General features: G+C 39.2%; 1 protein-coding gene across 1 annotated transcript in view; it reads right to left on the bottom strand.

The window, feature by feature from the left end:
* The window catches only part of TBL1X (transducin beta like 1 X-linked), a 142,102-nt gene extending 119,883 nt beyond the window's left edge, over nt 1-22,219 (bottom strand). Inside the window, exon 1 of the mRNA XM_026841085.1 lies at nt 22,147-22,219. The gene's annotated coding sequence lies outside the window, so the exon portion shown is untranslated. The remainder of the gene's footprint in view (nt 1-22,146) is intronic.
* Nucleotides 22,220-23,043: the final 824 nt, after the last annotated feature.

The following is a 23,043-nucleotide window of genomic DNA, read 5'->3' as shown; positions in this document are numbered from 1 at the left end:
CCCCCCCCCCAGCCGATTTGTGTACCTCTACAAATTCAGGCAGAACTGATTAAGCACTACACAAAGGTTCAATGTTTCTTCTACTCTTCCCACTCTATCCATACTGATTTATTTCTAAGGAAATTGTAATAATCAACTGGCTTATGTCCTGCTAAAATACAGTGGCCAACATGGAGAAATAAATCCTTTGAGAAGATTGACAATAACTTGAATATTTATTAAGTGTTGTGGACCTTATTAAATAAAGGACCATACAATGAGATTATCATATTCTCGTAACTGTAACCCAGACACTTGGTTTTCTACAGGTTATCAAAAGATTTGCATGTTGGCTGAAGCCACTGGACTGGGGGGAGATTTTTTTTACAGGGGGTCAGTTATGGGAGATTACACAGTAAGCAAAAGCATTGGGATGAAAACTTTCCCTACAATTACCCCATACCCCTCACCCCCCCTTCCAGGGATGGTTGTTCTGGGTTTTAAACAGGTAAATCAGAACTTATACATATGAAGACACAGTAATTTCATGTGGGAAATTCTGCTTTAATTTAAGTTAGCTATTTGTTAATTTAGGGAAGATTACTTCTAACACGAGTTTAAACTTCTCTCTTACAATCAAGCTGTTTCTTCTTTTCAGCTGAAACAAATACTTTGCCCTGTAAATTTACTTAAAATAGTAAAATCTTTCTCCTAAAAAAGTGTGACATATTTTCAGTTCATGTATAAGACTTTGATTAACTGAACTGTAACAGCTTTTAGCATATGAAAAATCTAAGCTTTTTATGCACTGCAATGTACTTCATGATATGACATATGACATTCATTGACAAAATAAAACTCAACAATTTATACCTTATATGCAAACTAATGGTTTCTTAATGTCACTAGAAAAAAGGAAAAGAAAGTGAAGGCTTTAATATTAAACTATGCAACAAAACCACTGAACAGTGATCAATGGCCACAGTGGAAACAGGGAACACCAAGAGCAGATAACTATTTTTTTTCCTGCCCTGCCTCCAATCCTCAGTGAGACCCACACACACATATCTGATTCCTTTATTCTGGAAAGATAAGAGCAGAAATGGTGTGGTGTCTCCTATACATGTGCTAATAAACCACTAAGAAAAGACTATCAGGTTCTGTCTGAAAAACTGGGGAAAAAGTTTTTTTCCAGAACACAAATGTGTTCTAGATACAAATTTTTCCAGGCTCAGATGGGGTTGGTACCTTGTCCTGCTAACTCCTCATTAGCCACTAACATTTTCTCCAATTGAAAGATGAACGCAGCCTAGGAACTGTATCCAAACCCAAGTCATTTAATCCTGGTACTAACAGACTACATACAACAACAGCACCGGTCAACACTTCACAGCAGTCTGGGGCCACATTGTTGTGTTTATTTTGATACACACAACAAGCACATACACATAGAGCTTCCCCAGCCCAGCACCACTTCAAAATAACAACAATAAAAAAAAAATCCAAGAAAAAACAAAGATTACAAAAAGTCAAACACTGTAACAAAGTACCAATCAGACTTACCCTTCGACAAAACAAACCTTAATCAAATAATAAATAAGTAACTTAATATCTCCTTCTGCCTTAAATCCTTCCCCATTCCTTGCCAACCCCCACTTCCCTTGAAAACCAGATGGCCCCAGCAATATGCCCTGAAGGTCAACAGATGCACTGTGTCTTCGGATGGAGAAAAGGTATATAATATATTTAATAATATTTCCAGATAATAAAACTAGAAAACACACGGTGAAAAAAAGCACAAAAACATTTACAGCAAGGAAGCAAACCAAACACAGTTACTGCGTTAAAATATCCAAGACATCAATGAAAATAAAAGCCAAGTAGTGAACTCTCATTAATGCTCTAAATAATAAATAACAAATGAAAAGAAGATTGATTAAAAAAAAATACTGTAAGAAATTCCATAAAGAAAGGATACTAGATAACTATAGGGACTGGTAATGGATATGGCTGCTTATTTGTCACGGCTCTCAAAAGTTATGAATTTCAAGATTTCCACATTTTTATAAACTGTGTCCCTGTCTTTTGGCTTTATAGGAAATTGTGTCAGTGGGTGAGTAGATGAATGCGTGCATAGGTGAATAGACAGGTGAATAATTTAGCTTGGAGTGGGCTGGCTGAGGTTGCGTTCAGTTCCAGCAAAGTATGTCTGGAGAGAATCAAACAAACTACAGATTAAGCTATTCCAGATTTTCACTGCTGAATCTGAGGTCCAAATCCAGGTCTGTGAATCTGAATGTGAAAACTGATTCTACTGACAACATTACTGTGCTTCACACTTTATGTGTTCACTACTTCCAAATCAAATTTGTCCAACTTAGTGATAAAAACAACTTCTTAACTGCTGACTCTTATCGGCTACTCGGGTAGATAACTTTCCTCAAAACATCCATGATAAAATATTTCATTCTGCTCCCTGTCACAACTGGGAAACTGTGTGTTCTTTACCTTACGTGCATGGGTAATGATAATCACAGTTGTGATCATCACTGACTGCTGTATGACTCCCTAAGTTGGATCCTGAGACAGAAGTGCATTTTAAGGCTTAGTAACCAAGGTTCTGTAGACATCCCATAACTTACTACTTGTAGGAACAGAGAGTTGTATATATGTAGATACTTGAAGCTCACAGCCCATAAAAAGTAGGGCAAATGAACTTAGCACTCTTTCCTCAACATGAAATAATTTGCTAACCCACAGTAACTTGCTCATGTGTCCTTAATTTAAACCTCTATGCTCCAGAAAAAATACAGTTTGGTTTTATTTCCTCATAGGTTCAGGGCATCAAGAAAGTACCCTGAGTAGCCACATTACAGTAACAGTGGCCGATTTGTACTTAGACTAGATTTATGCCACCTTTTGAAATAAAACTACTTATACTTGTACACAAACAATATAATAATGCCTAATCCTGTCTGAAACCATAACCATACAAATCAAAAAGCCTTCAGGTACCTGCTGCTAACAGCACAATGTTAATGTGGATATACCACTGGGGTCAAACGGTGTTAATAACCTTTAGCCGTGGACTGATAGTAGTACAAAGTAGCTCCCACCGAAGCAAATGATGAAAGCCAGATGGTACTTCACTGGCAACACGGACAGACAAGGAGGAATAGCATATCCACTTCAGCTTAAACTCTGGTGGCCAGACTTTCTAAAGTAGATCTGACCTTCACATCCGAGGACCTGTCTCCATCAGAAAGCCTCTTCTGGCCTAGTGGAGATGTAGGAAGTGCTTCTTTGCTGTTAAGGACCCATCCTCCCAAACAACACTAGGTACAATGATAGAAGCACCCACAGTCTGGCAGATAAGGTCTCTGCTGGCATTTCTTCTGGTCCTGAGGAGGGCCCTTTCCCTTTTTTCCTATCTGCTTCTTGTCAGCAGAGCCCTACAGTGTATGGTCTGAAGACCAAGCCAGAAAGGGCAGCCACGCTTTCAAGAGGACAACAAACTGAACTGCAAAACAAGGCAGCAACACAACACTGGGGATGTGCTGCCAGTCTCAAAAGCTAGACTGATGAATGAAACACACAAGGCATACAAAATGAAGAGCAATTGAAAAGCCCATAACCAAAAAAAGAAAGAGAAAAAAAACCCCAAACCACACACGTGCTTTATAATTTTATTGAGGGTTTTTTGCCATCAGTTTAAGGAGAGTAGAGCTCAAACTTGAAAGCAAACTCTGTCTCTGAGGTTCTCAATCTGTAACTGCTATTTGGAATAAAAGAAAATCCATTTGCAGACTGCTTACACTTCACGTAGCCCTGTGCACACATAAGCATTGCTATGGAATTTACTTTGTAATGTTAGTGAGAAAATCCATTTGTGTGAGAATATTAAAGACAAGTTCTGTTTTGTGTTGGAGCTGTCAACATCCTTGTGACTTTTGGTCCTCCAAGTACACTTCAGACTCCCTCATTTAAAGACTCCAGAACTGGTGCCAAATGCCAGTGAAATTTCCTTCCCTGTGAGCATCTTCAGTATTATGCTCACAAGCACATTTTTCAGCAAATCCTTGTAATTTAAATGTATTTGTTTTGTAATTCTGGTGGGCATGCAAAGGCATCCTGACTGTCAGTATTACTGAAGATACAGTAATACTATACTCTTGAAGAGGGTTTAAAAGTATTGAAGAGAATTTTATTTTTCTCTTTCAGCCCTCTATGGAAGCCAGAACACACAGCGTATACTATCACTTCAAAGCCCAACAAACACAGAACACGGTGGGGGGGGTGTGGGGGTGTGTGTGTGGGGGGGTGGTGTGTGGTACATATCAAACAGGGAGACTCAATGTATCCTAAAGTAGTATTGTAAACATATAGTCTATTTCAAGAAAAACTACAATGAAGTGCTGAAAAATTAAGGGCATTAATCTGAATAATTTTATTCATTTCCATAATCCCACTGTAAAGACTGTGGGATCTGAAGAGAGATTCCACTATATTTTTGGTGTGAATAAAGAGTAACATCTTTATGTCAATGGAGCACCATTACAATCTGGGAAAAGCCTATTACTGATGAAATAGAAAAATAAAGCAGTGTGCATGTCAGCCCAGCAAAGCAAGCAGCTGATTTCTAGGTTTGATTGTGTGGAAAGGGAGAAGTTATACAAGAATAAAAGACTGTGAAAGCCGCTCCATTTTTAGAACACAGAGAACACAAAATTGTAAACATTTTACAGGAGGTCAGCTTCCAGGCCTAACATCAGCAGCCTAGCATTCACATTGTGTAACAAAAATGCCAGCAGAGATCTCTCCAAAGCAGCTCCTCATTATTAGTCCACTGAAATATTTATTTGGCTAGACAGAACATCAATAACGTTATCTCCTAAATTTTCTATTTCTAAAATATTTGGAATTGCATTAGAAGGGCCTAATGGTCAAACCACTTAGTTGCAAGATTTTTTTAAAATATAAACAAAAACTCGTAGTTTCATCTGAATTATTTATTCTTCTCTTCAGAATTACAAGCTGCTGAGTATCAGCATAAAGAAGCTCAGAAGCATCCAATCCATCCAGCTATTTTCAAGATATAACAGGAGACAGAAAGCCTTGATCAATAATAATGTATCATTATTTGTATTAAGCTACTGCCTAGGAATCCTAACCCTGAGTCTTATATGCAAGATGATATTAAAATCTAGGAAAATACAGATGAAAAAAGAGACGAGATAATCCTTGTCCCTGGAAGTTACAATTTAAAAATAAAATCAGAGATACATCATGGATGTATTCTGGCAGATTATAACAAAACTGCACATCTCCAGGCCACACTGCAAAAGAGATACTCGCACTAGCTCAAGTACTGTGAGACATGCTACGTTCCACATGATTTAATTTTTCCTGTAGTAAAGTATAACTGGCCCAGGTAAAGCACTGCCCTAAAGAAGCTGCACTGTTTTGCTAACGATATTAACTTGGGCTTCTGTACAAAACCCCACACTGTGCAGTGCTGTTACAGCCAATAAACAAATATTGCTCAGCATTTTCAATGCAATAATTTGTTCTTCTTTGTTTTAAGGAGGATACCTTTTAGAGTCACGTGATCAGACTGTCGCACTATGCCCTAATTCATGTTGTCACAGACCCCGTGGGACCCATCCAAAACAAGGGGCATAATGAAAGCAGGCAGTCAGGTAACAAGCCTGCTCCAAAAAGCACTGCAGTGGAGCTTTGCTCAGAGGGAAAGAACAGCTCTGCCAGCTTCCATGCTGGCACAGCAGTATGAAACAGGTATTCTTTCCAAAGGGCTTTTCAAAACAAAACCTGCTGCTTTCTTTCCAGTTCCATTTTCAGACTCCTCTGTTCCAGTTGTTAAAAAAGAAATGACAGTGGCAGAAGAATATATGTGAAGCAAACTGTAATATCTCCTACAAATAGTATCCCTCCTATTCCTTTGATACACAAACAATTTGAATGTGTCATTCCTTGAAAAAGCCTTTTTTTTCCCCTCAATGCAGAAAAAGGTTATCTGGACCACTCTAGAAAATACAAAGCAAACGCAGGGAGGGTTTGATTCACAAGAATACATCTTCTGTCTGATATTGGTACAGCTGCAGTCATGTCTGTGAAGCATTTTCCCAGGGCTTGCAATGACACTGAGGCAGCACAGCTGACCTCTGGAAGAGGGAACCAGCTACATGGGCACTCTTGTGTTTCCAACTGATGTGCAGTGTAGCATCCACAGAGTTTGAGGTGTTCTAGCATACGTTTCACAGTGCCATGTTCAGCTGAGAAAAAAGGAGCAAAAGACATCTCTCTCTCTCTCTCTCTCTCCAGCTCTTCGTTACAAAATGAAGGGAGTACACTACCTTTTGCCTTCAACTGATTTGGACTGCACAGGTTGTGGTTATGCTCAGAAGCAACACTGGTCATGCAGAAAAGGCTTATTGCACTACTGTGTTAAAGAGATGACAGGGAAGAAGAGGAAAAGCCTATTCAAGGGAAGAAATGGGCTCTCAAAAAACAATGTACATCAGTGCCACAATACTGGTATCGCTAGTAGTTACCTGAAAACACACTGCTTGGAAGCTGGTAGAGAAGTCCACAGTTAAAGGCAACATGCCTGGCTCTGTTTGGGTCCTTTATTGGGTTTTTTTCCCCCTACTCTCTTATTTTTTCCTCTCTCTTATTACTATAAACAGATGCAGATGACTATGAGCCTGGCTGTTAAGAGCTCTGGTAATTTCAGACAAGCACCCGGCATGACCTACCCGGCAGAAGGGGTTACAAGAGCCCAGGGCCACAGCAGTCGATGAAGGATTAAGCCCAGCAGAGGAGTACAACAGATAACGGTCACATCTTAAACCACCACAGCTAAATCTACCAGAGTTTACGAGACAAGTCGTTTATGTTAAAGGTCCAAATGCCAAAGGAGCTAATTTCTCTTTTTAAAAGGCTTCCCATGATATTTCAAATAAGTTACTTTCTTGCTCTCCTAGAGTTTAGAATTCCTTACACAGTTTCTGCCTTTATCAACAGAATACTGAGAGAATTAATTCATTAAAGAATGGAGATCATTTAAAGAATGGAGGGAAACAAACTGCTGCAAAAAGCTAGTACAATTTGCTAAAAATTCTTTTTATTATCCCATTTAATAATGGGATAATGCACTCGAACAGCAGAGAATTTTGTAGTGGGTTATTCTGAGGGAATTGTTTTGTGCAGATCACTTCTGCGTTAATATTAAAACCTCCCTGGCCTAGAGATACTTCAGTGTAACAGTTACATGCGTTTCTATTTCACGTCACATAATGTCTGCTTATAATGCAATGTCACTCAAAAGGTGAGAAAATGAAGAAAGTATTTTTTAGAAGCACGAAACACTTTAGAAAAGAACACTTCATTAATATAATCGCTGAAAAGAGAATTGTTACAGTACCAGCACCTTAGAAGACAAATTTCAAGCCTAAATCCCAGCCTGTATATATATATATATATATATGTGTATATATGCATCCATAGAGATACGCGCACACCCCTGTCTCGGGAGGGTTCCCAAGGAGCACTGATGTGAGGGTTTGGAATGGCTCCTTCCTGCCCCTCCTCAGAAGGAGCCACTCTTGAAGCAGACCAGCCAGAGTGACAGCGCTGAATGGCAAATCTGCAAGGACTAAAGTCAGGCAGCTACCTGGAAAGAAAAAGGATCCTTCATAGCGTATTTATAAATGTTAAATGGCCCGGGAAACTGCTGAGAGATTTCTCATGCTCAGATCCTCATTTTCTCTTGCGTGGTCATCCCTGGGACAGCTCTGGAAAACAAGGCAGCCATTTTCTCCTAAGCTGTTAGACTCAGCAAACCAGATTGAAGTGCTTGATAAGCTGCTGTTCTCTTCCGTGCCTGCAGCGATCACTGGGGAAAAACAACCCATCACCCACAAACAGGTACAACCGCAGCCATTTCTGTACTTGCCTGCTTTGAGTCAGGGCGCAGCGGCGCAGATGGGGCTGGGGGAGGGGAAGGATGGGGAGCCCTCGATGCAAACACATCAATATGCATGGCGAGCGCCTGCCCTACCCCAGCTGCTGATCCCACGGTTCATCCCTGCAAAACCTTACAGACCTGCGAAATAATGCCGCTTCCTCACAGTTACGTGTTTCCAAAAATTAACTGCTACTGTTAGAAAATAACTTCGCTTTTGCGGAGCCTGGGGGTCTAAGATACTGCCGTGTGCACAGTGTGAAAAACGCCCCCAAGCCCTGGGGTCAGTAGGGGAAGAAAGAGATTTTAATGTGCGATCAGCACGTATATGTGTACCTGTATGCACACGCACACGATGTAATTTTCCTAAGTAACAAGGCTGTAAGTAACCTCTCTCAGATGTAAGTAACCTCTCAAATAATTTGTGAGGGGACCAACAGAAAACGGTAAGCAACCCAACTCTTTACAGTGTACAAATATGGATATTCAAAATTGGTAATCGCTTGAGAATATGCAAGGTCTGTCCCCACATGTAAAGCAATAAGCCATGACACCTATACTTACGTCTACTTCTGTTTTCTATTATAATCCTCTTTCTTGTCGTTTTTGTAAACCTCCCTATTTTGCAGCAGCGTTTTGAAATTTGGCAGCAAGAAGCCCTGGGTGCAGGGAGAAGCTTTTCAGCCCCATACAAAATGTATTCAGACTTAGCTATGCTCAGAGCTGCTGGGGAAAACAATTCCTGCTTAGGTTTCGTCAGCAGAGACTACTAAAAACCGGTTGCTAAAGTCCTCCACTACCCAATGCGTACTGCCCACCCAGCCTTGGCTCTTCAACGCGAGGTTGGGCTCCAGCCAGCCTGCATTCAGCAGCCAGATCCACTGGCTCAGCCAGTCAGGCCTGAAAGAAGCCCAACTGGTGGGGGACACATGCCCCCACTTGGCCACTTCTGATGGCTTCTGCTTGGTTTGGGAAGTGTGCTGCACCAGGCTCCTTCTCCACTCGGAGGCTGCACAGACAGAAGATGATTCCCTGAAGCCACTGAAGTCCTCATGCCTCAAGCTCAGTTTGACCCACTGGGGGTGGTCTTGGCAGACCCACCTGTCTTGCCTCTGCTGCTGCAAAGGCATGTTTAATTAATTATATCCAGCTTGAACATCACGTTCCAGTGGCTGGTCCAATAAGAGAGAGATGTACAATCCTGCTGTCTAAGGTACTTGTTCTTGTTTAGGTCATCTTCAAGAGGTTCAGCAGCTGAACTCAGGCAACTAACAAGGACACTTCTTGCCCTAGTGCCTGCTCCAGCTGTTTAGAACAAGCATTCAGTTTGCCACTGCAACCTTTGCATTGGCAGCCTTCACACGTGCTTGCTAAAAGCATTGTTAAATCAAGATGGTACCCAACCCATCATTCCTAATGCTCAAACTGTAACTGTTTCCCCAAGTTACTCCATTACTTTACACCATGCTTTCTGCTACTATAAAGGATGGCAGTACAGCAGAGGTGAGTCTCACTAGCTTTGCAGAACACCAGGAAGACAGAAAGTCTGAACAAACGCAAGTAGAGCACTTATACTTCAAACACTTGATGCCCTCACCAGTCGCCAAAACTAGTGAAACAGCCACGTTGTACATAATTAGCTGATGAAGAACAATTTCATTCTGTGACCACTGATTTTTACTGGGTGAAGTAGTAAGTTTTCTTTTTCTGCCAAACATACATGCATCCAGGCATTTTTCTAATATCTTTTATTTTGGAATGCAGGATAGTGTAAGTTTAAGAGTAGAAAGTCTCCTCACTCCACTAAAATTCAAAGTATGTAAAACCACAGCTCTATCAATCATGCCATCTGTGCTAGAAATGCCATTCTTTTTTTTTTCTTTTTTTTTTTTTTTCCATGGGACTATTATATCATGTGCAGGTGGTAACATCTAAAAATATATCACAGAAGATACATGTAAAACCAGACTACTCCCTTTCTTGATCAGAACAGTAAGTAGAATTGCACCCATGCTGATCTAGCTCGTACCTCTTGGCACGGGAGGTTTTTTCACTAGACCTGCAACCCTCATGATGAAATGCTGTTTCCAGAAGGGAAGCGCAGAGTTCCTCACACCTGCTTCATACCATCAAACCAAATAAAATGGCTTGATCTCTTCCAGGAAGAAAGGAGCTCAGCCGTGGAGCGAGAAGTCAGACAAGCACCATATGGCCAGAAGGGAGAGAAGACAAAAGCGAGGGCCGAACCACCTCTCTCGGCATCAGCAAGAGTTACGTTGGCTCAGCTGTGTTGTCTAATCAAGTATTCTAAATCAATTAAGGCTGAAGCCAATTCGTACACATGAATCTTTGTATTTATAAATGAACCTAAATATTCCACAGTAATATTCCATACGGTTTAATTCCTGTAGTACATGGACAGAAACCAAGGACTGGCTGAGCTCATTAGTCATGAAAACATGCAGTTTTATCAGGCAAGCTTTTGTCCAGCAATACAAAAAATGAACAGTGAATGAATTAACCCCTTCCCGCCCCATAAAACAATGGTGCCCAGTGCAGAAACATTGGTAAATGTCAATTAACAGTGAAGAAGCTCTCTCAGTTGTTTAGAACTGCCATCAGGCCTAAGCTTTAGCTTGCTTAAATATTTCTGTAACAACAACATCACCATTAGAGGGTTTATTGACATCAGTCATCTGGTGATAAGACTGACAGGGTTTGTAAATAATTTGCACACATCTTCCCAGAATACTAAATTTCTCACAGGTTTTCAAGAACACAGAAAGCCACTTTCTCTGCCTGAAGAGCATTTCCCCAGGTTTTTATTTGGGCAGTGATGCTCGAGCAGAGGCAGGGTGGCTGCAGACACCCACTGAGGTAATTCTCCACGCATGCCTACCTCACCTTTCCACACAAACGGCTGAGCTGCTCATCATTCAGTGGCCCAGGACTGCAATTTATAGCCCGTTCCAGGCAGACCAGATCTGGCAATGGTTTGCTTTAAAAAGGTGCACAGCAAAGTAAAGCGTTTCTGCAGTGACTCAGCATTGTGTATTAATAGCCAGCCTAAGCTTATTTAAGACCCTACTGTTGCCATGTGTCGGGGACAGGGTCTGGATCAGACTGTTGATCTGACTGGAAGCTCACCTCACAAATACAACCATTTTTCAGTACTGTGTGGCAGCACAACAGAGCCAGCAGCACCCAGGGAGTGGGAGCACAGGTTGAGGAGAAGGGGAGGGAGGACAGAATGGGCCCTTCTGGAGCTGCTGCATTTGAACTGGCTCAGGTCAGCTGCCAGGTGTCGGATTCCCTTGGCCCATAGGAAGATACAGAGGCCAAGGGGCTGCCAAAGTTCTGAAGAATTGGGCCCCACATAAGTCTTTATACCCACCATGTAAAGTGACCTGAACAGTAAACAGTGTTTAGAAGAATCTTGTATACTCATCCTGCATGCACATAAATACCTGTGTTGTATGTAGAAATTAAGAGAATCATCTCCCAGTATATGCTTTTGGTCAAACCGGAAAGCACAGGGAAGTGAGAAATAGAAAAAAAAGTCACCATAATCTGGTTAGCTCTGTAATTAAGACTAACCTGGGAGATTAGTAAGAGAAACTATAAGGAGGGGGTTTTCAGCATAGTATGCTGGAGAGAAAATGGGAAATCTGGTGGAAATCTAATGGGATAATGTAACAGATGGTAAGTAGACACCCAGGGGACATGGAATATGTTTAAAGATGATACTGGCTAACAGTATGATTAAGAATATATGCAGTATCACAATGCACAGAGTTCAGCTAGAATGTAAGCAGTAAGGCCATAAAAACCTTAATGTTCTAGGTTAGACTTACATACTTTTATAGACACCTACAAGACAATTAGGAAGAATGCTTACAGAAGGGCTCTACATAACACGAGTATCTAGGCTATTTAAGGGAATTGCTCTTGACCTTATCTTGAGAAACGTGTCTACAAATACAACACAGGATACCACAAAGAGGACAAGCAATTACATTAATCATCAAAGATATAACAATAAATAATGGACTCAATGTACAGAAAAGAAAACTTGTGTTACATTTCTGGACACATCTTAGGGAGCAGAACAAGCGACCAGTGGAGCTATGCAAACCTGGGCGATCTGAAGCTTACCTGACAGTACATCATTCTACCAGAGCTCTAAGGACTCAGGGAGGGGGGGAGGGAACTAGATCAATCCCCATCTGTTTTTCCAAACACAAATACACCATTAACTTCCAGCAAAATCTTCCACATAACCCACTGTTCCTCCAGTTGGTACACATGCATGAGTACAGATTGCTGTCTATAAGCTGAACACACAAGCATGTCAACTCAAGGTGGCCTCTCATACTCAGGCAACACTTTAATTTTCTCTTAGGTATAATCAAGTTTGCTATACCAAGTCTCATGAAACTATGGTGGTCCCGTGACTTCCAAATATTTGCCAACAATTAAATAATACCTATAAACAATACAGTCCAGCTGTAGAGTTGCTTATGTCTCCACAAAATAAATAAACATCATATATATATAAACTCCAGATATATACAGATAGATAGGTACATACATACATACAATAGTGTTAAATGGAGTAGATGTAAACAAATGATATAAAAAGATATAAACCAATGCTGCATTATTATAAGCCAGTTATTTATGTAGATTTATTTTAAAATATGTCTGATTGCATGCATAGCACTGATGAAGAGAACAGTAAGGCACCAAACATCATTAAACACTTAAACTAAAATTCCACCTTGATCGTCCCTTCACAACCACTTTGATTCCACTTTGCCACCCAGGACAAGAACAACCGCATGACCTGAAGGTCAGAAAATTCTTACTCCGTTATGAGAGCAAACTAAGTAATTTCCAAAAGCAGAGCACTCTCCCATGCACAATCCTGCTTCTGGCTCTCCCGTCTCCGACTGGCACTAATTTAAATTAGGGGACTGGTAGCTTTAGCACTTCAGCTGATATCAATTACCATTATATCATGCAAAGCACTCCCTGAAGTAATCAGGAACCAAGCTGCTTATGGAAATAGTGTAAAAACCGCAGCAGAAATTAAATAGAAGCCAGTACACAGCAGAGACATAACCAGGCCCTCTGTGAGAAAAAGAGATTTAAATGGGCAGCTGCATTCTGCATCAGCAGAATTAAAACCATTTCTGTGAATGGTTTTAAGGTGCACAGAGAGGTCACTGTCTTCCATAGATTGGGTTACTGCAAAGCCAGTGGATAATAACTATAGCAAGGAAGCAACTGCGTACTGGACTGCCTTAAAACAGCTGAGAAGAAACAGAGTAAGCCAGAATATGATGCTGACTCTGACGCAACTTCAGAGCAGGCATCGTCCTCTAATTTACTCACAGCTAGCTCATGAAAACTTCGCAGTGTTTTCACAACCATAAAATCCAATAAACCAAGCCCCAAAACACTGGCTTTTTTATCTTAGTCTAGAAAAATGGTGAGAGGTAATGAGCTTGGGCCCAATTAAATGTGATGTAAGGAACCAACAAGAAACACACACTTAGGAAGCCTAAGTTGTAACAGCCATCTTGTATTGTTTTGCTTGTGTCTTTTTGGTATCCCACCTAAATTGGTTTTGCCCGGGTACAAAGTATTTTGTTTTAAGGATGCTTAAACTAGTATTTGTCATATACGGCAAGCTTGCTCAACTGAGGAGCCCGCTAAAGTCATCCAGGGCCCACCTTATGCATACTGAAAGCACGGATATAGATAGGCTTCCTGGCACCCTTCCATCCTACAATTTCCTACCGCTATTACACTGATGATTCAAATCTAATTTTAACAAGCAAGCAAGCCTTCTGCTGTCAGCAACCATTGTTCCAAGACACAAGGAAAATATTTTAAACGCATTTTCGTGCCTTTCCACATCTGCATTTTTGTATTGCTTTTGTTCCCGGAGAGGGGCACGGAAAAGGAAAATAAGGAAGCTCTTCCCAAGGTAGGGAGCTAAGATATCAGTGCTGTCACTTATCATTTCCTAAACAAGCCTAATTTCTCCAAACAATACATGGGTAGGAGAAAGGTATTATCAATCTAAGAACTAATGATTTGAAAGTCTAAAACACTTGCTACGGTAACAAAGCAAGTTTCAAAAACACATTGCCCTAAGATCACATAAAAGTAATTTCAAACACACAAAAACATTTTTCACATCCTTTGGTAAAATTGAGTCCTACTCAGCCACGGTATTTATTTTTTTAAATAACTAACTGTTCTTCTCCACCAGTTTATAAAGAATCTACAAATTTCCTTGATTGGATACTATCTCACAAAAGGAGACCACTAACTATGTTTCTAAGTGTTGGCATAAGAGATTAGAAAAGGCAGAATTTGAATATTCTTTTACCTATTTTCAGTTTCTTCTGAGTTACAGCATAATCAAGTTAGCTATGTGGCACACATCCTGCTGTTTATATCATATGACTTTAATATCTTAAAATAGAATACTTTGTGCAAGGTATTTAATTTGATCTCTTTGTTCAGGTCAGTGGCATTTGCATTCACTCACATTCAGCAAGTTATTAATGTAAAAAAGCTAAGATTCTTTCACTTCTTCTTTTCTCCCAAACATGATTTGTTGTTTTATAGAATTGTTGCATTTAGACCAGCTGGGATCCTGCCAGTCAATTTCACTGCAGATAAAATCTAAGGAAGAAATTATTAAAAACCAAAATAACATTTTCCAAATTCTCTATATATAAAACTTCAGTGTCAAGCATTCAAGTAAACTTTGAACACTGGTCCCTCCTTACTGGGCTCGTAAGTGGGCTGTATGTTTTATCTGCCCTACCAGGAGCACGGGGCAGAAGGCATTACAAAGGTAGCTTTTGGAGCAGGACAAATTACTGAACTATTTCTTCAGTTTCTTGCACAGTAACTACTGTGTTGCAACTGTCCTCCAGAAACATCTAACCATCATCTCAGCTATATAATCTTGTGTGTATGAAAGCCCTAACCTTAACTGAAGACCTTCATAGGTATGAAGACAAAGAGACCAGTACATTATCTAACTGGGTTTCCTCAGTAACACAAGTTTTGAAAATCAAACATGCAATTCTGGCACTACACATAACTTTGAACATTGAAAGAAATCTGTATTTTAGAAATTAATCTGAACAGGATGTAAAAATTTCAGCTAATGGACAATTCCTTGTCTCAATTTTAGCAATTTTCTAGCTTTAAAATAGCAATGAATATTGGGGGAATAACAAAATCTGTTTCCTGCTTGAATTCTTCTACCTTTAGCTTATTTCCAATGCATCTTTTTATTTCCATAACTGCCAAACAAAACAGCCTTCCCGTGTCATAAATCTTCACACACTTATTATCAGATGATGACCATCTCACAATTTCAGTCTCTATGTGTCAAAACGGACTGGGTACTACCAGTTTCCTATCAGAAAGATGAGCTCCCGCAGAACTCCCACACTCTCTCCCCAGTACATCCAAACATTCTGAGCTTCAGGTATGAGTACGACTCCTCCACATTCTATATGGATATTAAGTACACTTTTTATTTGTTAGTCTCTGATCCTACATCAGAACATCGTATCACTGAATGGTAGACTTCTGTGCAAGATGTACAGTATGGCCACAGAGCACCTCAAGATGCACAAATGACAACTTCTGAAGGAGCTTTAGATATTACGGGCTTGCACAGATCAAAAGAAAAAGACATCACTTTGCTAATCCTCATCACTTTCTTTACAGTTGAGTAGCGTAATGTGAAATAATGAATTGAAGAGCACAATAAGAAATCAAACATCCAAAATTGCTGGGCGATCAGGGGTAGGGAAACAGGAGAAAAATGCTGGTATTTATTTCAGAATAAGGATGTTCAGAAACAGCTCAACATAGGTTTTTCCAGTGACTACAAGCAGAACCAACACCTGCTGGATTAGCTTACAAATTTGGCCAAAGTTTTAGGGACATGATGCAGGACAGCTTTCTGTAAAAGATGGCAAATACTTAAGCATGTGTTGTTATCATATACTATTAGCAGAGACACGGCCCTGTACATCTGGCTTCAAAGCACAGGAGATAACTCTATCCACCGCTTTCCTCATTGCAGATGTCCACACAAACCACTGGGCTATTTTGGACTGATGCTTAACATTGACTAGATAGAAGTTGCAGAGACAAGAAGGACTTGAGATTCAATGCAATGAAAAGGAAACACAGAAATACAAATGGAAAGTAACAAAGAGATACTACTTGAGGAAATGCAAGATATAAAAAGTTTGGTATAAAAACAATACTTAGTAATAAGATACAAAGGGAAGGAAGGCAAAAAGTGAACTGAGCCATAAAAGAAGTAGAAGATATTATGGGCAGGCAAGCTACGTAGTAGAATTTTAAAATAGAAAAGCATCAGAAATCATGCTAACAGAAAAAACATATATCTACTGTAAATTTAGAAGGACTTGGATTCCTGAATCTCCTGGTTAAATGAAGGGAGTGGGGGTGTGGGGGATATCTCTAAAAAGCAAAAACTTGAAGAACTGAGTTCTGAGCAAAGACTGAGAGATAAATTTGTACCGGTGAAAAAAGAGAAAGCGAGGCAAAGAGAAAGTGGGGTAATAGTTTACAAATATCTGAAGGAGGAATCTTCACAGCAGAAAAAGGGAGACATTTTCTATCAGATATGGAAACTCAGGAAGGAGCAAATGGAAAGATTTTTTTTTTTTTTTAAATGGAAAATATTGAGTGACTGACAGGAAAGGCTTTTTGGAGGGGAACAACTGTTGGCCTGTGAAAAAACTGCCAGAGGGAATACTGCAAAGCTACTGCTGGACAAAATAACAGAAAATGCACTGATGGGAACAATCCTGTATCAGCAAGGAGGAACGCCTCAGATGACATAAAAGACCACTTTCCAGTCTGCCTATCTGTACACTGTGCATACTGTAACTAAGATATATTACCTGAAAATTTGTGCTCCCTTTTTAATATAACGCTAATGTACTTTATTACTTTTAACAGGCTTTAATAGGAGGAAGTATATATTCAATTATTTTATTACATGCTCTGAATATAAATGGCGAGCATCTGCACTCTAGTTTACTCCTCCTGTCCTCGCCCTCTCATAAAAAAAGCACTGGCACATTTTAGAATTCAGAGCGGCCCTCCCCAGCCCAGCCGCTTTCTTGGCTGCTTTGCTGGGATCTATATATCCAATCTAATTATTTTGATTCCCATTTCCAACCCTATCAGTGGTGCAGTGGTGCAAGAAATCAAAATGCCAGTCTCCTGAATGTGTTAGAACCTAAAGCTAACAGCTACTCATTTGCAGAGGCATCACTGTGTGGCCCAAAGCCCCTGTCATCATGTAATTTATGTTCAACGTTGTGGATGTGACTTGAGAGGGGTTTCCCAGTGTATGAATACTGCGAATATTTCATAAAACATTTCAGACAGGTTGTTGCATCATCTTGTTCTGTTACAGCATAACTGAATAACACCCAGCAATGCTTCAGTTTAGATTTTGTCTCTTAAAGACTTCCTTAAGTCCTTCTTCGCTATTTTTCCCTTCGTTTTCATAAAAGGGAAAAAAATAGGATCATACAAGCTTGTCTTCCCTTAAGTGATCAGAAGAGAGAGTCAGCAATACTCCTGCTAAAAACACCTACTATCCTCTCAAGTCAGGGGGATCATATGTTGCTCAGTAGCTGAATTCCCTTGCGGGTGTTTGACTATATGCTTTCCTCCTCTTAAATTACAGTCTTACTTAGATTACTAATGCCTCAGCACCACCAAAAATATTCCCATTAATTTCCACAGCCTTTACAAATACGATAACATGATTTGTGTTTAAATACAAGCGTCACCGTTTTACTTTTTATTATGAATATCATATGTTTGGCAAGCTGTCTGACCTTCCTTATGATGATGAATGCCGCAGCAAACAATTTGCTGTATCTTTAAAGAAATGGCCAATTCAATTACATTATGCCAGAAGCTTTCAAATCCCTCTCTGCCAAACGTCTTTGCTATATCCTGCCACAGACAGCCCATTTGTATTCCAGCACAGTAGGACACTTGTTTTATTGAAGCATACAGTTCTAGTTAGGTACTATCAACAGAGCACTTTTTCAGTTCTCCAGCTCTGTGTTCTTTCCCACCCCCTCTAGCCTTGGTTATTAGGATTTTCAATTTTACTGACCAAACGTGTATGCATTACTAATTACATGCATGAAATCCAGTAGTTATCGACTCCTACAACAAAATACATTAGTGACCAATTACAGGAGTTCTTGGCAGCAATGGTTATCATTTTAGTGGATTTAATCATTGCACTTAAAGTGAAGCTTGAGATTCCCTTTGAGATTACACCACTAATTGCTTCTGTTTTGCCAGTTACTGCATGAGCTGCTTTGCAAAAAGGATCACTAAGGATGCTTTCTAAATAGCAAAGAGCAGCAAACAGATGAAGCCTCCTGTAATAAGTTCCCCCCTGCCATAAAACCACAGCATCACTTCATTCACACCACAATGCCAATCTCCAATGCGATATGCATTGTCATCCCCTCTTTCCTTCTTATTTCTTGTTATTTGGGCAGACAACAGCAATGCATCTGCATTGCTGTTCACATGAATTGTGTGACACACTATCATTTGTTTACATAGATAGTGAGAATATTACACTTAAAAAAAAAAAAAAATTTCCCCACCTCTTCTGTGTTTGCATGGAGGATAGTACTTGTTATTATGACAGTATGTTTGAATGGTCTTAGACCTTCAAGGGAAAAAAACCCAAACAGCTAGGCAAAGTACATGATTTATTATACACACACAATACCCCCATAATAGGCTTCAATTCTCCAGGAATCTCTACAAAAAACCAGTCTCCATCCAAAGGAATTTGTGATATAACATATTGTTCTTTAAAAGCCCACGTCTGCCTCCAGATCCCGGCTAGTGATGAATTACCTGGTTTACAGCCTTATAAAGCAGAAGTGTCTATAGATTTTAATGCTGAGGCCCAATCACAGGACTTTGGTACCTTTCAAATTTAGAGATATACAACTTTGCAAACACCAGTGAAAGGCTGTGACACTTGGCTTCAGGCAAAACAAGGAGATACAATTTCATCAACATTTTAGGTCTGAGCAAAATAAGTTGTCTTTCAAAGACAGAAAGTGTATGGGAGGGTTGCAACTACATTTTTGTTAGCTGAGAACAAGCTATTTTAATAAACAAAATTGTTTAAATAAATTTGTTCGGTTTCTGTTTATTAAAGTTTCAGCTATTGGAGCTTTCCATTACTTGTTGTTCAGAAAGTAGTATTCAAAGAACTCCTCTCGAAAATATTTTGAAAAAATCCTCAACCAAAATTTCTCAGAGTCTTAAAAAACATTCTAGAATTGTCTCATCAAACATAAACTTTTTTAGGATTTCAGTAGATGCTAAATTGATACAACTCTAATTAGAAACTTAATTGATCTCTGTGAGAATTACTATCCAGAGTTTTAAATCCCCAGAGACTTCTAGACTATGAACAACAGAGCATGTGGTATCCTTAAAAACTGTCAGAAACCATACATTATGATTTACAAAAATAATAACAATCTCCCTGAAATTAACATGAGCTTCATCCTACGGTATCAACAGGCTGTAGCAACAGTTGGCTTCACTCAGCGTCTAAATATGGGACGGACTATTACCTACCGATCCCTGAAAAAGAACGTAATGCAGTACACAAAGGGTTGCGTCATGGATATATTTTATTCCGCTTCAAACCCAGATGTAGATTTGCACAAATCCATCAATCTTTCCAGAACACCAGACACAAGGCCTGCTACATGCAGGATACTCTCAAAACCAAGACCAGTTCGTTTCCAGGCTTAACTGAGTAAATCTTGCCCCAGGGCACGTAAGTCTGAACGAGAAAATCTGTAGGTGATGCTGTAACTACAGTAACTGGCAAATAATAAACTGGATAAAACACCTGGAATTAAAGTAGAGATCAATCCTATATTCATAAAGGAATAGGCTACACAATTTAATTGGATTACCATCTCTTAGTTCAATAGTTCTTGACTTCCGCCTTCCTCAAACAACAATTAAGGACAATTTTCAAGTAAAAAGTAATGTAACACTGACATGATGTCTCTGTCAAGGCAGAGTCATTACATCTACAAATTCTGAAGCCCAGCAGAATGCTGTTTCCTTTGTATGGGCAAGCTCCTGTCTCATGTACCAAACACAAAATCTATATTTCAAAAAAATATTGCAACTGCACCTGGAATTTCTAGTGCTGCCTTCCAAATGGGGAAATGGGAACAAGACTGGAGAAAAAAATATTCCTGAAATGAACAGCTTATATATAGCACCCAAAATACAAAAGGTCAGGAAACACCTGGCTTTCATCGCTGTCAATAGCAATAGACTAAAATATGCAGAGTAGGACTGATAACACAGGAAATAAATGAAAACATTTGCTGCGTGTTAGTATAGAAGTTAAAAGAAACAAGGCAAAAACCTCTCTCAAAGGTCCCTGCTGGATTTAAAACAGAGCTGTTGAGCCAATTTTGATTTCAAAACATGCCATTATCATTTAAGAATACTGAACCACTCTCCTTTAATAAACCTTACACCTGTTCGCTAGTCCACAGCCCTAATTCCTAAAACCATGCACGATGAGTGCAAGTATGACAAGGCACAATATTTGCAGGAAGCAGAACTTCAATGAGAAATGCACAGGAAAGCAACCAGTTACTTATAATACAGTCTCGGGCATTATTTGTGATTCACTACCTAACCTACAAATCAAAGAATGATAATGCTAAATGCTGCCATGATGCATTTCTGAATGAATCAGAAGTCTTAATGTGTGTATAGCTCACAAAGCCTGGCATATTTTTAAGTTACATATTTAATTCTCTTTAGTATCAAAAGCAATGAGGGACTTTTTTGTCTACTACTCTATCGCAAAGAGATAAACATAGTAAATACTATGGCAAAATGAAATACACTTTTTTACACCATGATGTGACAGATACCAATTTTTAAGTTCATGCATTCAGTACAAGAATATGATTAAAGGACAGCACAGATTTGGAATAAAACGCACTAATAACTAGTTTAGACCAGATAAAATCAAGAGACTCAGCTGATAAGTAGAGTCTGTAATATTTAATGTAGATTACAGTAAGGATATTCAACTTACTGAAGCCTTCCAAAACTAAACATCATTATTTTAGCATGATAAACGCCAGCAGGAAGAAAGGCTCCAGCTCTCACAATTGTTTCAGAAAACACAACTAACTTGCCCATTATTAAAAATATGTTACCAGTAGAAAGTTTTGTGCTATACTGTACTTATTTGTTCATTGATATTACATGCATTTCGTATATGAATATTTATGAAAAACTAAATATGTTAAATAATACAACAAAGGACCTTTTAACATCACTGTAACCAGAATAATGCTTGGATTGCCAAGAAAGGAAGGTAGGTGGATAACAGAAAAATATTCTTCAGGTCTTTTCAGAAACCAGTGTAGGCTGGGTTTGAGACTGGGGACCTTCAGACTCCTAGGAATGTCTGCCACATGCCCTGTCAAAGCTGATGAAGAAAATCTGTCCTATTTTAATGGAAGCTAATCCAACTGTTTTAATGGAGGCAAACCCAACCGAGACAATAGCTTTTGTCTCAAACAACACAAAATGAACATCCGCCCTTTCCAAGACAACCATCTTAAGCCACCACGAAGTTGTCTTCTCAGCCTTCATCCTCCAATAACCTCATATTTAATCTGGGTTCTTCCTAAGACTTCAGTCCTGCTGAATCTCAGTGCATTACTATGATCACAGACCAGCAAGATCGAGTTTAACTTTAAGAAACAGAAAGGTCCTTCAAAATCAGAAATTAGTCTTAAGATAAATAACCAAAAAAGCAAAACACCAGAATACCAAGAAATCCTGCACATCATCTATGTTTAATTTTATGGAGGTTCTAAGGGTAGCAATAAAAATCAAAGCTACTGGAAAGCACTGAAAGCTCTATACAACGTTCCCTTTAGCTAGTCATATTATTTCAAGTCTTTTTCAACTGCAATTAGGCACAGAGATGCTGAAAAATATTTAATAGTTTTAACATTTTATAAAGCTAAGCATTCACTTACTCAGGTGCAAGAACAGTCAAGCTCCCCAGTTTCCCCCAGATTTTCCCTTCAGGCCAGTTTTATCCTTAGGTACCTGTGTACAATAAAAAAAACAAAGAAAAAATCAATTTACATAACTCCTTTTAAGTTCATCTCTTGATTAGGTCAACTCTTATGGCCCCAAAATGTCAGCAATTTAAGAATTCAGATTTCCAGTTTTTAAACAGGATTATTTCCCATCAATTTGCTTAACCAGCAGCAAAGTCTAAAGCTTTTTTCCCCTGCAAAAAGACTGGGTTTTATTTGACCAGTTCTACATATATTTTTTTTTTCTAGACTCAGCACAACCTTAAATGAAAGAGTTTTCTGTGAGAAACCTCATGTAAATTCAACCTAGTAGAAGGTGGGATTGCCTGTTTTAGGTATATTTCATCACTTGTTTTTAGGAGTACAAACAGACAGCAACACAGTTAAGGCTTTGTTAGCCGCAGATTTAAGTCACCTTAAAACTGTTAACATGTGACAAGGATATTCTGCATATTCACTTACAACTTTAAAAATTCAAAGAAGGTTTGTGTACAGGTACACTGTCAGTTGGAGGAGGAGCTAAAAAAATAAAGTTATTCTACTTTCTCCTGGCACTGGTATGAATTAAAGAAACATTTTCAAAATATGCTATTCAACCATATGGAATCAATCTTTGCAGACATATGGAGCTCCAATTAAATAAGTGTGGCTTTGCTGACACAAAAGTCCACCTGCACATATTCATATTTTCCAGAATTAGACCATCTAATTTAGAGCAGCCCATCTAACAATAATGGAGTAGAAAAGCAATGCATTTGATACGACACAACCACTGAAACTAGTCTCTTTTAAATAGCAATCGCAGCCTTACTTTTGACCATGGTCAGAATA

This window comes from Athene cunicularia (assembly GCF_003259725.1).
Source record: "Athene cunicularia isolate RWA chromosome 1 unlocalized genomic scaffold, athCun1 chr1_part1, whole genome shotgun sequence".
Lineage (NCBI taxonomy): Eukaryota > Metazoa > Chordata > Aves > Strigiformes > Strigidae > Athene > Athene cunicularia.
This window is presented reverse-complemented; position numbering and strand designations above follow the sequence as displayed.